Source organism: Schistocerca gregaria, unplaced genomic scaffold (genome assembly GCF_023897955.1).
Source record: "Schistocerca gregaria isolate iqSchGreg1 unplaced genomic scaffold, iqSchGreg1.2 ptg000001l___fragment_1, whole genome shotgun sequence".
Lineage (NCBI taxonomy): Eukaryota > Metazoa > Arthropoda > Insecta > Orthoptera > Acrididae > Schistocerca > Schistocerca gregaria.
In genome coordinates, this window is record NW_026061697.1 from 140,699 (window position 1) to 147,193 (window position 6,495).

A 6,495-nucleotide genomic window follows, 5' to 3' on the forward strand; every position below is an offset into this window, starting at 1 on the left:
CATTTTTTGCTTGGAGATGCTCTTGAGCTAGAAACACACACAACAAAACCGGTGTCAACTAGCGTAATGGTCGGCAGAGTGCCGTCACAGCGAGTTTTGACTGGCACTTGCACATCTAAAACAACGTCGGAAAGATTTTGTAGACATGTGTGAAAGACATGTTCTGAAATGCAAGTGGTGGTGTTTGGAGAGAACATCGGTTAAGTGTCAGATGTGCAGCCAAGCAGTAATGGGTCGCCATAGATGCAAATATTAGTCGGTAATGTGAAGTGTTGTCAGGTGAAGTTTGATGATCCAGACGACCGTAAGGACGAAGTACGCAATATTACCGCTATGCCGCGCCTCTTTAGCTCAGTGGTAGAGCACTGGTCTAGTAAACCAGAGGCCGTGAGTTCCATTCTCACAGGAGGAACACGAATTTTGGAAGTACGTTGCGCATCATGGCCGTATAGCAAACAGTTTCTGTGATGACGAACAATTAGCGACAGGTGTTTTATTAAGAATTACTCTCAGATGTGATTAAGGCGAATGGCGCAGATAAAGCAATTGCCAAAGCGGTACACCATACCCACATCTTCGTCGGAACTCGAGAGAGTTGCGCCCTTCGAGATTTGATTTTTCGCAATCGTCGAAGCGATAGGTTTAGCAGCAGCAGCAGCAGCAGCAGCAGTAGTAGTAGTTCCAGTAGCGGTTCCTGTCGCAGTTCCAGCAGTTCCAACAGTTCCGGCAGCGCAGGCACCAGTGTCAGCAGCACCAGCCGCCGCCCCCGCAGCGCGACTCCTGTCGCCGGTGCAGCAGTTCCTGCTCGGCGTTCTCGTCGCCGGCTGACGCAGTCTGCCCCGTTCGTCGTCATCGCCGCCGCCTCCGCCAGCCCGCCGCCGAGCCCGTAATCCTCCGCCACCACAGCAGCAGGGCGGGGCCTGGACCCCGCTCCCAGCCGTCGCAGCAGCAGCCGCCGCCCCCGCCTTCGCCTTCCTGGACTTGTGCAGTGTAGTGTAGTGTTCGTCTTGCTCTTCGTCTTCGTTGTCTGTCATCCTTAGTGTTTCTTTTTCCCTCATCCCGTTCAGTTGTTTCATATCACCATGACCACCCCTACCACAACCGCAACTATCACAGCCATAACTTACACCTCCCCCTCAGCAGCTGCCTCCACCATTACTTGGTGTGCTTAAACGCCCCCCGCCCCCTACATCCCACCCCTCCTAACCCTTCCCTCCCCAGCTCCCTTTGTCGCTCCTTCTCCCCCAGCCACCTCACCTGACCCCTTCCCTCCACTCCCCCACGCCACTTAATCCGCTCATGCAGCCCCCGCCAGGGTTGTGGCGTGGAGAGCCACCACCCATGCCGCACCTTCACCAGCACCAGCACCAGCACCTGCACCCGCACCTGCATCATCCGCAGCACCGGCCCCAGCACCACTGCCGGGATCTGCCTCCTCCCACCATCACCCGGTTGCTCCTGTACCCCGCCCCTCTTCCCATCCTGTAAAACGTCCAAGTGGCACCCCTGCCTACTCCACTCCCAAGAAATCACAGCCACTTCCTCCTCCTCCCCCCAAAGATGCCATGGATGTCTCCCCGCCCGCCCCTTCTACCTCTTCCTCTACCACCCCCTCCTACAGATACCTCCTTTCCCATCCGGATCCCTCTCTCCTAGAGTCCCGCAACCTCACCTTGCTCCTCCGCCAACACTTTCCTGGCGCCACTATCTCCCTTCTCACCCCCCGTAGGGCCTCCGTCCTTATCACCTCCTCTAGCCACACCCTCCACACCGACATCCTATCCCGCATCCCCATTACCCGCTTTGGCCCCAATGCCTCTCTCGCACCTGCTCCTTCCCCTTCCTCCTCCTGTCAACACCATCCCCCGAGTCGCCCGCCAACCCTCACCGCCGTGATCACTCTGCTTAGTCCGACGATCACGGAGGAGGAGGTGTTGGCGGAGCTTAAGGCGCATCCCTACCTCGATGTCCGTTCCGTTCGCCGGATCCACAACCCTGCCGGCCCCACCCGCCTTATGCAGGTTTTTCCTGAGCACGCTCCTTCGATCGACCTTCTCCTAAAAATGTAATTCAGACTGCCTCGTCCCACCTTATGGTGTACCTTTTTTTTTCTTTATTGTTATTTTATACCTACACATAGGTAGGCCAGCGGCGGTGTAACTAAGCCGCTCTTCGGCCACAGACATGAACAGAGTACAAGCAGTAAGAGATACAAAGAGACATGGAGGTTAAAAAACAGTAGACAAACAGAGTAAAATAACAGAAGCCGTTCACTGTGGAGCAGTCAAGTTAAAGGCGATTCACACAGCACATAACGGAGAGATACAAAGTAGCACACGTGAATGATGGAGCACGGAACAAGAGACACGGAAGCACTAACAGGACGACAAAACAAATAAGCACTGCGGCGACAATCTCCGGTGGTTGGTGATGCACTTGTCACATGAGTAAGGCCGGGGACCTGCCAGAGGGAAGGGGCGAGGGTAGGAGGGAGTTGGGGAGGGGTTGATGCCAATGGGGAAGGATGGGATAGGGAGGGGTGGTGTGTGGAAGCCCAGGGTGAGGAAGAGGGGAGGACAGGAGGCAGGGAGAGAAGGGAGAGAGGGTGCCCACAGGATAAGGAGAGGAGAGGGAAGACAAGGCTCAAAGTTGGTAGGAAGGGTAGATGGAGGGGAGGAGGGCATCATCCGGGAGGGGGAGTTGGCGGAAGCCACCTTGGGAGAGGGTGTGGAGAGTGTGAAGATGGAGAGCAGGTGGGATACAGGAGTACAGGAGCGGCAGTGGGTTGGGGTGGGAGAGGATGGGAGAGACAAGCGGGTGCGGAGGATCAAGCTTGCGGGAGGTGTAGAGGATCCATATCCGTTCAAGGAAAAGGAGGAGGTGTGGGAAGGGGATGAGGTCATAGAGGATCCGCGTGGGGGAAGGGAGGCGGATGCGATAGGCGAGGTGGAGTGCATGGCGTTCAAGGATTTGAAGGGATTGGTAAAAGGTAGGAGGGCGGAGATCCAGGCGGGATGGGCATAACAAAGGATAGGATGGATGAGGGATTTATAGGAGTGGAGGACGGTGGATGGGTCCAGACCCCATGTGCGGCCAGAGAGGAGCGTGAGGAGGCCGAGTCTGGAGGGTGCCTTGGCTTGGAGTGTCCGGAGATGAGGGGTCCAGGAGAGGCAACGATCAAGGGTGACGCCAAGGTACTTGAGGGTGGGGGTGAGGTTAATAGGACGGCCATAAATGGTGAGGTAGAAATCAAGGAGACGGAAGGAAGGGGTGGTTTTGCCGACGATGATTGCCTGGGTCTTGAAAGGAATGACCTTGAGCAACCACTGGTTATACCAAGAGGTGAACTGGTCAAGATGGGATTGGAGAAGGTGCTGGGAGCGTTGCAGCGTGGGGGCGAGGGCAAGGAAGGCGGTGTCATCGGCGTACTGGAGAAGGTGTAGGGGGGGTGCAGGAGGCGGCATGTCCGCCGTATAAATAAGGTAAAGAAGAGGGGAAAGGTTGTAGCCTTGAGGCACACCGGCGGAGGGGTAGAAGGTGGAGGAATCCGTGTTGTAGATGGTGACATAGCAAGGACGGTGGGAAATGAAGGAGGCGACCAGACGGACGTAGTTTATAGGAAGGGCAAAGGTTTCGAGCTTGAAGAGGTGACCAGAATGCCATACACGGTCATATGCGCGTTCAAGTTCGAGGGAGAGGAAGATGGCAGAGCGACGGGAGTTGAGTTGTTCTGAGAGGAGGTGAGTGAGGTGAAGGAGAAGGTCATCGGCAGAGAAGGATGGCCGAAAGCCACATTGGGTGGAGGGAAGGAAGCGGTGCTGGTAACGGTGCTGGTGGATGCGGCGAGTAAGAATGGATTCCAGGACCTTGCTGAAGACCGAGGTAAGGCTTATAGGACGGTAGGAGGAGACAGCGGAAGGTGGTTTATCAGGTTTGAGGAACATCAGGATCCGGGAGGTTTTCCTCAGGTCGGGGTAGAAGCCGGTGGACAAGACCACATTGTACAGTCTAGCCAGGGTGGACAGGAAGGAGGCGGGAGCTTCACGGAGGTGACGGTAAGTAACACTGTCGTGACCAGGAGCGGTGTTGCGTTTGGTGCGGAGTATAGCTAGGATGTCTTGAGTAGTGATAGGGGTATTGAGTTTGGTGTGTGTAATGTTGTCCAAGTATTGGAAGCCAGAAGCAAGTGGAGGGACAGAGGTGTCAGTTCGATCGCGGACATCGGGGAAGAGGGAATAATCGAACTGGGGATCGTCAGGGACGGTAAAGATATCCGTGAGGTAGGAGGCAAAATGGTTGGCCTTACTAAGGTTGTCAGGAAAGGGACGGTCATTATGGAGGAGAGGATAGTAAGGGGGGGGGGGGTTTAGATCCGGTAAGGCGGCGGAAGGCAGACCAGTACTTGGACGAGTTAAGAGGTAGGGTAGCATTAAGACGGGTGCATGTCTGTCGCCAGTCCCTGTGTTTCTTAGTCACGAGCAAGTTCCGGATGTGTGTGAAGGAAGGCACGGTAAAGACGACGGGATTCTCGAAGGATGAGAACGGCCTGTGGGGGTAAAGTGGGACGGTGCGGGTGGATAACGATGGTAGGGATGTGGGCCTCCACGGCCTCAGACACAGTCTGCTGGAGAAAAGACGTGGCATGGGTGATGTCATCAGGTTGGTGGTAGGTGAGGGGGTGGCTATTGACTCGGGCAGTAAGGGTATCCCAGTAGGCATTCCAGTCGGCACAGGAGTAATAATGGACATACCTGGGGGGTGGGTCAAGGCGAGGGTCGGGACGGGGGCGACGACCGTCAGATTTGGTAAGGAGGACAGGGAGATGGTCACTACCAATAGGATCAAGGACGTCCACCGCTAAGCGGCCAAGGAGGTTGGGGGAGGCCAGGACAACATCGGGAGTGGTATTGGATTCAGGGCGGGTGTGTTGGGAAAGAGGAAGGTCATCTCCTTGGAGGGTGGCGAGGAACCGATGCCACCGCTGTAGCTGGGCAGCGGAGTGACTATGGATGTTAAGGTCGGCGGCAATCATGTAGGAGGAGAAGGTACGGTCGATGTAGGAAAGGAAGTCGAAAGGAGTAGGGGCAGTGAAGCGGATATAAATGGTGCCACAGGTAATGGTGAGGCCGGGGAAGAAGAAGCTGAGGATCAGATGTTCTGTGGTGTCAGGAAGGAGGGGTTGGTGCCGAACAGGGATCTGGCGGTGGTGGCCAATGGCGACTCCACCACGCGCTATTGGGAGGGGATTGTCGGAGCGATGAAGGAGGTAGGGGGAGGTGTGGACGGCGATGTGGGGCTGGAGAAGAGTTTCGTTCAGGAGGAAGGCATCCACGCGGTGGGTCGTGAGTGTATGCAGAAGGAGGTTCTTGTTGACAGGAAGGGAGCGGAAAGTATTGAACATGATACGGTGCTGTCGCGCCATGATGGGAATTTAGACAAGGGTGTCAAGACGGGAGAAGGTGAAGTGGGCCTGGCTATGGGAGTAGGTAGCATAGGTATTGAGATGGAACACGGAGCGTGCGGCGAGGGATATCTGCTGGAGGGTGTGGGGGCGCTGGAAAGGATGGACGTTTTGGAGGACAATGGTGACAAAGCGGATGATGTCCTCGGCAGAGGGGGGGGGGGACGAAGGGAGTGACCAGGGCTGGTAGGGTCATTTCTGGGAGTATGTGGGGTGAGGGAGGTTACAGGTGTTGCAGGATGGAGGGGACTGAAGGTTGGGGCACTGCCGGAGGAAGTGCGCTTGCTTGCAGTGCAGGTAGAGAGGGGCCTCACGGCACTCAGATGTTGGGTGTGCATTATAGCACAGGCACCTCTGGCATCAGATGGACTGGGGAGGGGAGCGGGAAGGGTCGAGAACGAATTTGTGGGAAAGAGCAAGGGGCAGCGGCTGTGTAGAACGAAAACACAATTCCTCAGGGGTGTGAGCGTTTCGAGATGAGTCGTATACAAGTTATAGTTGGTCGTCTGTGACCGTATGGCCTAATGGATAAGGCGTCGGACTTCGGACCAGAAGATTACAGGTTCGAATGCTGTCACGCTCGTGTTGTTCCAGTTCTGATTAAGAAACATACCGTTTTAATGTAGCAAATGAGCAGTACAAAACCGTCTGAATGTTGCTGTTGACCATTTTCTGCTTGGAGATGCTCTTGAGCTTGAAACACACACAACAAGACCGGTGTTAACTAGCGAAATGGTCGGCAGAGTGCCGACACAGCGAGATTTGACTGGCACTTGCAAATCTACAACAGCGTCGGAAAGTAACACGTTCGGCTTTTGAGTCACATCAAGTATGTGTGTTAATTTTGACGCCACTAGCTCTGCAGGTTGTCATGCAATTCCTTTACCACTCAGAAAAGATCATGAAATAAAAGTGAAGTACGTGACAAGTGTGACGTTAGGAAAACATTAGATGGCGTGGAGAGATTCTGTATGGGACCACCCAACCCAAACGATTACCATTTGACTTGCTACCCGGGAGGTACTCACCGAGGT

At 55.2% G+C, this 6,495-nt stretch overlaps 1 non-coding gene across 1 annotated transcript; it reads left to right on the forward strand.

Moving 5' to 3' along the window:
• Positions 1-340: 340 nt before the first annotated feature.
• Trnat-agu (transfer RNA threonine (anticodon AGU)) lies at positions 341-414 on the forward strand. The gene has a single exon. It is a non-coding gene; the product is annotated as a tRNA-Thr (tRNA).
• Positions 415-6,495: the final 6,081 nt, after the last annotated feature.